Genomic DNA, 12,523 nt, shown 5'->3' on the forward strand with positions numbered 1-12,523 from the left:
TATCATTCACTCTCACTTTAATAAACTTAATAGGGGAAGGCTAAAGCTCCAAATTCACGAAGGGAAACTCTAGCGTTGGTCCAGTGGAGTTCATAACAACTGGACCAACATCGGTGAGAGAAACGCTAGAGTCGTGCTTGGGTAGTTCATGGCGACCAAGTTCCGCTCAAATAGCCTCCTCTTATAACACTCTCCTAGCATAGGATTAAGGCATGCTTCCACGAGGCGATTGAACTTATTCAATAAATAGTGTTGTGTCAGTTATTGCTAGTGCCTTTGCTCGTAAGGTCGGTATGCACACCTTACTCATTACCGACATCTCGCTCACTACGCCGCTACACCCCCTGATCATCCGTTGTTCGACTTACACAACATGCTATCCTAGAAAGCATAAAATGAACGTACCCACTTGCGTGGATGGTTTTACAGCTCCTTGGAAAATGACTTACACTATTACTAGTGATTTTACTCGCTTTTCACAACCATGTTTGCAATTATTATAAATCTAAAAATACACATTAGTCCATTTACAATACCGTGAAGAAACATCGTGTATATTCGTTAAGATCGTCCATGCTTTCAATGACGGTCCAAAGAATCATCCCAATCTAATTACATGATAATACATAAATAAGTTAAATAATGAACATGCTTCATCTTTTTTCGTAATTCCATAATGTACAAACGCTATAGCAGTTACTTCCAAAAAACTAAAAAGTTTGTAATCCATTCCTCTCCGGACGTGGATATGTGAAACTTTTGAAAGGTCAAAAGTTCGTATTGCAGTTCATGTTCAATGAAAAGAAAAGTACTTCCTATATAACGTTTTGAGAGTTTAAATTAAACTCCTAAAAAGTTTATATTTAGAACCAGACATAGGATTTGAAGTCTTAAAATGGATGTCAAGCGCAATCCATAAAGTATGTTCGCTCCACCGATTCCCCGCAAAGTATAACACGTAGCCTCATCGTGCGACAACAAATGCCGATATCAAGCTTCAATTCTTGTTACCAAGGAGCCTTGCGTGACCAGCTGAAAAAGGGTAATATTCTTTCCCTCCTGAAAAAGAGTGATATCCTTTTTCGGATGAAGGAGGAACTTGCTCCATTCTATAAAGGATGTCGAAGAATTATCTAAATTTAAATGTATCTAGATATTATGTAGTGTATAAATAAATCTATATTTAGGCTAATCTTCAACATTCTAATAAATCGATGTACTAGAAAAAAAGGGCAAATACCACTACTAGAATATAGCCTACCCGTTACCAAGGCGTGCCACTGATAGGCAATATATGTGTGCCACTGATTACCTTTTCTTTAGATGGTTGATGCATGAACCACTCTGACTGCCGTTGTTTTTCAATATGCAAGAGTGAAGCCCCTCCATTGCTGCAAGATATGGGCTATTGGTAACCCCTTTATTATAGTAGTGGGCTAGGCGTCTTCAGGTTGATGCATGAACCATTCTGACTGCCGTTGTTTTCAGCGACCTCGAACCTGGTGGTGTGTTTGTTGCATTGGTGGCTGCGTTGTGTGGATGACGGGTCTCCTCGCTTGTGTGGTTTTTCGTCTCAATTTTTCTTATAAATCGGGCAATGTATGGTTTTTTGGACCTAGTTTTTCTTATAAACTGGGTCATTCGGTGCATAACACTTTTTCTATCCAATCGAACGGCTGATGCGACTGTCTTTTCCTCAAAAAAAATTCCATGAAAAGTCACTCGTTGTGGTCACTATACATCGCGATATCACAGTACGATCCTCCTCAAATACGCGTGACTGTCTCATCACCCATCACCGAAGCGAAGCTCGTAGAGCCCCCTATTTCCAAATGGCCGTGGCAGCTTTAAAGCGGTACGCATTTTTTAGATAACAGGCATTATATGCTCAGCCTTAAATAAATAAGACCACAACCGGGTTCAAGATGATACAACGCAACACCAAACCACACCGTTCCGCATAGGGAATATAAGATAGATGACATGCATGAGCGGGAAAAACAACAAGAGGAGTTCCAACTATAACATAAAAACTAGGGGGCTGCCCTAGCTAGCGCTCGAGCACTAGGGAGGGAATGAGCGCTCAGTTTTCAACCAAATTTTTTTTCTATTTTTGGCAAAATTTGGATTATAGTGGAGGCTATTAAGGGAAAGTTTTGCATGCATGTAGAAACAGACGAATTTGATGATGTAAGCGAGAATCTTTGTGAATTTGAAAATTTAAAAAGTTTTATCTCACAAACGATAGCTCCGATTTAAGATCTGTTTTCACCTACGAGTCGGTCTCGTCGAGATCTTCAAAACTAGCACTCATGTTAATATGTTTCGACGACTTTTTTTTCGGGCTAAAAGTTATCAACCATTTCTATTTGAATAATCAACCCCCCGTAATTGAGTGATCAACGGTAAATGTATAAAATTATCAACCTGATGCAGGCTATTTAGAAAAAGTTCTGCATGCATGCACAAAATAGACGAATTTGCTGATGTCAGCGGAATCTTTTCCAAATTTGAAAATTCAAAACGTTTTAACTTTCAAACGACAACTCCAAATTAAGATCCGCTTTCACCAATAAATTCGTCTCGACGAGATCTTCAAAACTAGCACTCGTGTTAATATGTTTCGACAAACTTTTTTTCTGGCTAAAAGTTATCAACCCTTTCTATTTGAATAATCAACCCCTCCGTATTTGAGTGATTAACGATAAATGTATAAAATTATCAACCTTGTGCAAACTATTGACAAAAAGTTCTACATGCATGCACAAAATAGAAGAATTTGCTGATGTCAGCGGAATCTTTTCCAAATTTATAAATTCAAAACGTTTTAACTTTCAAACGACAACTCCAAATTAAGATCCGCTTTCACAGTATAAAATTATCAACCGGGTATTGAGGAAAAGTTCTGCATGCATGCACAAATAGACGAATCTGCTCATGTCAGTGAAATCTTTTCCAAATTTGAAAATTTAAAACGTTTTAACTTTCAAACAACAACTCCAAATTAAGATTCGCTTTCACCAATAAACCCGTCTCGACGAGATCTTCAAAACTAGCACCCATGTTGATATGTTTCGAGAAAAAAAATTCGGGCTAAAAGTTATCAAGCCTCTGTGTTTTGAAAAATCAACCCCTCCGTACTTGAGTGATCAACGGTAAATGTATAAAATTATCGACCCCAAAGTTAATTTTATTTTAAACATTTTAGCGAATTTTTTTAGTTTAGAAGCTATCAACCCGGTGTCCTGTTATTTATCAACAGTAAATATAAATAACTACCAATCCTAAAAATCTAGCTTCATTTCGAATATTTTGGCGACTCTTTTTAGTTTACAAGTTATCAACCCGGTGCTCCGTTATTTATCAATGGTAATTATAAAAAAACTACCAACCCTAAAAAGTATTTTATTTAGAATATTTTAGCGAACATTTTTTTATTTTACAAGCTATCAACCTGGTGCCTCGTTATTTATCAACTGTAAATATAAAATAAATAATAACCGTAAAAAGTATTTTATTTAGAATATTTTAGCGACTCTCTTTTAGTTTACAAGCTATTAACCCGGTGGCCCGCAATTTATCAATGGTAAATATAAATAAATGTCAACCCTAAAAAATCAATTTAATTTAAAATATGTAGCGATTCTTTTTTTGTTTACAAGTTATCAACCCGGTGCCCCGTTATTTATCAACTATAAATATAAATACCTAGCAACCCTAAAAAGTAAATTTCATTTAGAATATTTTAGCAACTTTTGTTAGCTTACAACTTAAAACAGTACTTAATTTGAGTAGCAAGTGGTAGTTCATTTGAGTTGCAAGTGGATCTCCCCACCCGTTATTTTCCCCCTTAAAAACCACTGGCCCGAAAAATGGAATTATAAAAATTAATCCAGAAAAACATGAATTACCGTACGAAATAACAACATAAAGGGAATTGCAAAAAAAAAAGAATTGTCAAAAGGGAATTGCAAATAAAGAGAATTGAAAGTATGCGTCGTGCTGAAAAAAAAAGCGCGAGATGCTCTGTGCATGAATGCAGCAACTTGTGAGAGCTAGCCTCGTGCTGAAAAGTTGGCTCATTAAATGCAAACCCATGAGATACTTTATGCATGCATGCAGTGTGAACGCTCTTGGCTGTATGCAACTTGTAAATGGGAACGTGGGCTGTTAGTGTGAACACAAAGCTACATGTGAACGTAATTAAACACTACAAGACAAAAGGGAAATGATTTCGCGCATGACGCGAGCGCTACCGCGCCAAGGAAAGTGATCGCTCCAGCAATCGATTGCCAGGGAGGGGAGGTGAAAACTAGGGCGATCAAAGTAACACTTCAGAAAGGAGCCGCCGCTGGTGTGTAGGTTTGAAGGAAGAGGGTCTTCATCAGGGAAATCCTGCCTTCCACCAGCTCGACGTCCTTACTTCTTGCAAGAGGTCGCCATTGCTGCAGTAAGATGGTAGATTTGAACACACAATCAGCTGGCTGTTTCGGGAAAATTCCCTCAATCGAGAATTTGTTACGGATTTTCCACAGAGCCCAGCTTTGGGCAGCAAACAAAAGCCAAATCAATCTCCTTGCCTTTCCCGAAAAGAGATTCAAAATATCAAAAAAATGGGAAAAGGATGTGGGATTCCACTGAACCGCAAGCATCGAGCGAACCCCGCTCCAAAGAAATTTAGCTACGTGACATCGAAAGAAAACATGGTCCGCCGTCTCCGGCAGCCCGCACAGGACACACTATCCATCAGACGGGTCGTGCCTTTTGGCCAGCTGCTCATTTGTCGGGAGCCTATTTCTGGCAAGTTGCCAGGTGAAGATTTTGACTTTTAAGGGGATATTCGCAGACCAAATATCTTTGGCGTAGGTACAAGTGTCTCCTTGGCACGGTTTTTGGTAAAGCGAGGTGATGTCTACTCACACTTCTTTTCCTGTAGACAGTGTTGGGCCTCCAAGAGCGGAGGTTTGTAGAACAGCAGCAAGTTTTCCCTTAAGTGGATCACCCAAGGTTTATCGAACTCAGGGAGGAAGAGGTCAAAGATATCCCTCTCAAGCAACCCTGCAATCACGATACAAGAAGTCTCTTGTGTCCCCAACACACCCAATACACTTGTCAGATGTATAGGTGCACTAGTTCGGCGAAGAGATAGTGAAATACAAGTAATATGGATGAATATGAGTGGTACTAGCAATCTGAATAAAATATGGCAGCAAGCAAACATGCAACAAAACAGTAAATAAACGGAGATTCGATGTTCGGAAATAAGGCCTAGGGATCCTACTTTCACTAGTGGACACTCTCAACATTGATCACATAATAAAACCACTCTACACTCTCTTGTTGGATGATGAACACCATTAATTGTGTAGGGCTACAAGAGCACCTCAATGCCGGAGTTAACAAGCTCCACAACATTCGATATTCATATTTAAATAACCTTAGAGTGCATGATAGACCAACGCAATTATACCGAGTACTAACATAGCATGCACACCGTCACCGACAGACTATGAAAGGGGGAATAGATTGCATCAATACCATCATAATAATAGTTAACTTCATAATCTACAAGAGATCACAATCATAGCTTATACCAAGTACTACATGATGCACACACTGTCAACATTACATCATGGAGGAGGAATAGACTACTTTAATAACATCACTAGAGTAGCACATAGATGATATTCAACTAGATCACAAAGAGAGAGAGATGAACCACATAGCTACAGCAGAGCCCTCAGCCTCGGGGGTGAATTACTCCCTCCTCATCATGGGAGACAGCGATGGCGATGAAGATGGCGGTGGAGTCGATGGAGATGGCTCCGGGGGCAATTCCCCGTCCGGCGAGGTGGAATGCAGACTTCTATCCCCCAAATTGGAGTTTCGCGATGGCGGCGGCGTCCCTGGAGTCTTTCTGGAGTTTCGTCAATCGGTGTCAAAGTTTTAGGTCACAACGGCTTAAATAGGCGAAGAGTCGGAGTCGGAAGAGTCCCAAGGGGCCAACCCCATAGGGTGGGGTGACCACCTCTCTTGCCGCGCCGGCCTATTGTGAGGAGGCCCTGGGCCTCCTCCTGGCTTGCCCTTCTGGCTCCGTGAGTCTTCCGGCGAAATAGAATTTCTGTGATTTTTCTGGATTTTTCCGAGCACTTTGGTTTTTGGGCCTTTTCTGCAATAAACAGACATAATAAACAGAAACTGGCACTCTGGCATCTTGTTAATAGGTTAGTCCAATAAATGCCATAATATGATATAAAGTGCAAGCAAAACATGTAGATATTGTCATAAAACAAGCATGGAACATCAGAAATTATAGATACGTTAGAGACGTATCAGCATCCCCAAGCTTAGTTCCTACTCGTCCTCGAGTAGGTAAACGATAAAAGAATAATTTCTGAAGTGACATGCTACCAACAAAATCTTGATCATACTATTGTAAAGCATATGAGATGAATTGAAGTGATTCAAAGCAATGGTAAAGACAATGATTAAACAACTGAATCATATAGCAAAAACTTTTCATAAATAGTACTTTCAAGACAAGTATCAATAAGTCTTGCATAAGAGTTAACTCATAAAGCAGTAGATTCTAAATAAAGGCATTGAAGCAACACAAAGGAAGATTAAGTTTCAGCGGTTGCTTTCAACTTGTAACATGTATATCTCATGGATAATTGTCAATATAAAGTAATATGATGAATGCGAATATGCAAGTATGTAAGAATCAATGCACAGTTAACACAAGTGTTTGCTTCTAAGACAGAAAGAAATGGGTAAACTGACTCAACATAAAAGTAGAAGAATGGCCCATCAAAGAGGGAAGCATCGATTGCTATATTTGTGCTAGAGCTTTTATTTTGAAAACAAGAAACAATTTTATCAACGGTTGTAATAAAGCATATGTATTATGTAAATTATATCCTACAAGTTGCAAGCCTCATGCATAGATTACCAATAGTGCCCGCACCTTGTCCTAATTAGCTCGGATTACCTGGATTATCATCGCAATACATATGTTTTAACCAAGTATCACAAAGGGGTACCTCTATACCGCATGTACAAAGGTCTAAGGAGAAAGCTCGCATTGGATTTCTCGCTTTTGATTATTCTCAACTTAGACATCCATACCGGGACAACATAGACAACAGATAATGGACTCCTCTTTAATGCATAAGCATTTAGCAACAAATAATATTCTCATAAGAGATTGAGGATTGTTGTCCAAAACTGAAACTTCCACCATGGATCATGGCTTTAGTTAGCGGCCCAATGTTCTTCTCTAACAATATGCATGCTCAAACCATTCAACTCATGGTAAATCGCCCTTACTTCAGACAAGACGAACATGCATAGCAACTCACATGATATTCAACAAAGATAGTTGATGGCGTCCCCAGGAACATGGTTATCGCACAACAAGCAACTTAATAAGAAATAAGATACATAAGCACATATTCAATACCATAATAGTTTTTAGGCTATTTGTCCCATGAGCTATATATTGCAAAGACAAAGGATAGAATTTTAAAGGTAGCACTCAAGAAATTTACTTTGGAATGGCAGAGAAATACCATGTAGTAGGTAGGTATGGTGGACACAAATGGCATAGTTATTGGCTCAAGGATTTGGATGCACGAGAAGTATTCCCTCTCAATACAAGGCTTAGGCTAGCAAGGTTATTTGAAGCAAACACAAGTATGAACCGGTACAGAAAAACTCACATAAAAACATATTGCAAGCATTATAAGGCTCTACACTGTCTTCCTTGTTGTTCAAACCCTTACTAGAAAATATCTAGACCTTAGAGACCAATCATGCAAACCAAATTTTAGCAAGCTCTATGTATTTCTTCACTAATAGGTGCAAAGTATATGATGCAAGAGCTTAAACATGATCCTTATGAGCTCAACAATTGCCAAGTATCAAATTATTCAAGACATCATACCAATTACCACATGTAGCATTTTCTGTTTCCAACCATATAACAATGAACGAAGCAGTTTCAACCTTCGCCATGAACATTAAAAGCTAAGAACATATGTGTTCATATGAACCAGCGGAGCGTGTCTCTCTCCCACACAAGCATTTATTCAGAGAATGAAAATAACAAAACGAAAATAAAAGAAACACAGACGCTCCAAGTAAAGTACATAAGATGTGACCGAATAAAAATATAGTTTCAAGAGAGGAACCTGATAATGTTGTCGATGAAGAAGGGGATGCCTTGGGCATCCCCAAGCTTAGATGCTTGAGTCTTCTTGAAATATGCAGGGATGAACCACGGGGGCATCCCCAAGCTTAGAGCTTTCACTCTCCTTGATCATATATCATCCTCCTCTCTTGACCCTTGAAAATTTCCTCCACACCAAACTCAAAATAAACTCATTAGAGAGTTAGTGCATAATCAAAAATTCACATGTTCAGAGGTGACACAATCTTTCTTAACACTTCTGGACATTGCACAAAGCTACTGAAAGTTAATGGAACAAAGAAATCCATTCAACACAGCAAAACTGGCAATGCGAAATAAAAGGCAGAATCTGTCAAAACAGAACAGTCCGTAAAGACGAATTATTTAGAGGCACTAGACTTGCTCAGATGAAAATGCTCAAATTGAGTGAAAGTTGCGTACATATCTGAGGATCACACACAAAAATTGGTAGATTTTTCTGAGTTACCTACAGAGAACCCTGCCCAAATTCGTGACAGACAGAAATCTGTTTCTGCGCAGTAATCCAAATCTAGTATGAACCTTACTATCAAAGACTTTACTTGGCACAACAATGCAATAAAGTAAGATAAGGAGAGGTTGCTACAGTAGTAACAACTTCCAAGACACAAATATAAAACAAAGTACTGTAGCAAAATAAACACATGGGTTATCTCCCAAGAAGTGCTTTCTTTATAGCCATTAAGATGAGCTCAGTAATTTCAATGATGCACTCCCAAGAAATAAGAGTTGAAGCAAAAGAGAGCATCAAGAAGCAAATTCAAAACACATTTAAGTCTAACCCACTTCCTATGCAAAGGAATCTTGTACACAAATGAATTCATGAAGAACAAAGTGACAAGCATAGGAAGATAAAACACGAGTAACTTCAAGATTCTCAACATAAAGAGGGGAAACTTAATATTATTAAGATGCATATAACCATGTTTCCCTCTCTCATAATAACTTTCAGTAGCATCATTGATGAAATCCACAATATACCCATCACTTAAAACATTCTTATCATGGTTCATATGCATAGAAGTATCACTAATTTTGGCATAAGAAGAGTTCTTCTCATTAATAGTAATTGGAGCAAGATTATTATCAAGAATTTGAACATGGTAAACAAGTTGCATATTAAGTGAATTGTTTTTGGCAATCCAATCATAACTATGACAAGTTTCATAAGGATAGTTATAACCTATATCATAGCATTCTTTATAATAATCATCAAAGATTGGAGGCACAGTGTCATCATAAGAAATAGAATAGTTATCTTTCACAGTATGTTCATCTGTGACCATACCATCATTGTTACTAGAAGGAGATGTATCGAACATATACTAATCAGTAGCAAAAGGATTTTCAAACACCTCATCCCCAAGCTTAGAGCTTTCTATATCATTATGGGAGGAAGCATGGATAGTACTGATACTATGGCAATTATTAACATCATCATTTTCAGAATTAGTTTCCCAGAGATTTGCAATATCAAAAGTAGTGTGCTCTTTCAAATCATGATCACTAATGTAGGTAAAGGGCATAGGAAGATCATTGTACTCAGATTCATTATCATAATAATCATTAGGAGCAACATACTTACGGTTACCTAGCGTTATCTCATTCATGCGGGGATATGCCGTTACCTCTTTCTCTTTATTCTCCTTCTTCTTCTTCTTCTTCTTCTTCGTTCCCTTATTTTTTTTATTCTTCTCTTCCTTCTCCTCGTTCCCTTCTTTAGGAGGAAGAGGCTTGAAGGGAGGCTTCTCCACATAGCCTGATTTATTTCTAGAAACAATAGAAGAAACTTGGGAGGATTCCTCCTTTTCATTAATAAGTTCAAAATACACAGCGGTCCTATCATATTTTGGCAAGGTGTCATCTTCTAAAATATTTTGTATGTAAGTATTTGTATGGCTATTATCAATGCAATAAGAAAAACACCCATGCAGGACATCATCAATATCAAGATCACTCATATGTAACAAAGAGATTTTTCTTGATAGCTCTTCACACCACAAAAATAAAGTAAGTTCATCATGCTGATTAGGAGTAATTTCATCATCACAATACAAATTTGCAGCACTCATGGGGTTCAAATCATCATTGGAGGAGCATTGAAAATTAAAATGACCCACTCTATGGCAAAGTTCACAAATAAAAGGATAGAGGGCACAAACTTTTTTACCAAGATCATCTAGAGCCCTAAACCACTTTCTAGTTTTTTCATTAATATGATGGATACAATATTCATCTTTGATTTGATTAATTCCACAAGGTCTATGCATTCCACAAAAATTAACATGCTTATAGGAAATAGCATTCTTAAGAGTTTGAGCGTGTTTATTGCAATCATTAACAACAATTTCATCCTTCATGCAAGCCTCTTTAAAAGGGTCATGATACTTATCAAAATTCTTCTTAGGCAATTCAAAATGAGAGGCAAAAGCTTTATAAAGGTTTGCAACAACTTGAGAGTCAAGACCATAAGTAGCACTCATGTTTCGAAATTTACCAGTGTCCATAAAAGTTTCAATGCATTCATAATCATAATTTATACCCGACTCTTTATCTTTGTTGTTCTCCCATCCTTCAGCGTTCTCCTCAATCCGGTCAAGAAGATCCCACCTAGATTCAACCTCCTTGCTTGTGAAAGATCCCTCCAAACAGGCATCTAGATAGTCCTTGTGGTGTCCTGAAAGCCTTGCATAAAAATTATTAATAATAACATTACGGGGGAGCTCATGAATGGGACATTTGAGCATTAGTGACTTCAATCTCCCCCATGCTTGGGAAATACTCTCTCCATCACGAGGATAAAAGTTATAAATGTAATTTCTATCAATATGCACTTCACGAGGAGGATAAAATTTAGAATAAAAGAGAGATACAATTTCCTCCCAACCAAGAGAGTGACTATTCTTTAGCAATTTATACCAATGCGCCGGTTTACCAGACATCGAAATAGAGAATAGTTTCTTCCTTACTTCATCCATAGAGATGCCTGCACACTTGAATAACCCGCATAATTCATGCAAAAACAGTAAATGATCTCCAGGATGGACAGTACCATCCCCTTCATAGCGGTTATCCATAACACGTTCAATAATTTTCATGGGTATCTCGAAAGCAGCACTTGCAGTAGGTGGATTTAAAATATCACAAGCACCATTAAAGTTATCGCATATGGGGGATAAAGTATTATCAGAGCAAATTTTCTCCCCTAAAGATGGGAAGCTAAAAAGATCATAAAAACTAGCTTCCCCAAGCTTAGACTTCTCCATAGCATTAGCAGTGATTGCGTTCATACTAATAACATTGCTACTAGCATGCAAATAAGGTTCCATAGGTTTTTTAATTTTCGCATCACACAATTCATGTCTTAACTTAGGAAATAAATTAAAAAGCTCACAGTTGTTTTCCATTATGCCTTACTAGTGTAAAACAAGAAACAAAAAGATGCAATTGCAGGATCTAAAGGAAATAGCTTCGAGCACCTACAACGGCACCAGAAAATAACTTAGTTACCAGGGACCAGAGTGTGAGTACCTTTTACCTTTCCTCCCCGGCAACGGCGCCAGAAAATAGCTTGATGTCTACTCACACTTCTTTTCCTGTAGACAGTGTTGGGCCTCCAAGAGCAGAGGTTTGTAGAACAGCAGCAAGTTTTCCCTTAAGTGGATCACCCAAGGTTTATCGAACTCAGGGAGGAAGAGGTCAAAGATATCCCTCTCAAGCAACCCTGCAATCACGATACAAGAAGTCTCTTGTGTCCCCAACACACCCAATACACTTGTCAGATGTATAGGTGCACTAGTTCGACGAAGAGATAGTGAAATACAAGTAATATGGATGAATATGAGTGGTAATAGGAATCTGAATAAAATATGGCAGCAAGCAAACATGCAACAAAACAGTAAATAAACGGAGATTCGATGTTCGGAAATAAGGCCTAGGGATCCTACTTTCACTAGTGGACACTCTCAACATTGATCACATAATAAAACCACTCTACACTCTCTTGTTGGATGATGAACACCATTAATTGTGTAGGGCTACAAGAGCACCTCAATGCCGGAGTTAACAAGCTCCACAACATTCGATATTCATATTTAAATAACCTTAGAGTGCATGATAGACCAACGCAATTATACCGAGTACTAACATAGCATGCACACCGTCACCGACAGACTATGAAAGGGGGAATAGATTGCATCAATACCATCATAGTAATAGTAATCTACAAGAGATCACAATCATAGCTTATACCAAGTACTACATGATGCACACACTGTCAACATTACATCATGG

The sequence above is a fragment of the Lolium perenne genome, chromosome 7 (genome assembly GCF_019359855.2).
Source record: "Lolium perenne isolate Kyuss_39 chromosome 7, Kyuss_2.0, whole genome shotgun sequence".
Taxonomy (NCBI): domain Eukaryota; kingdom Viridiplantae; phylum Streptophyta; class Magnoliopsida; order Poales; family Poaceae; genus Lolium; species Lolium perenne.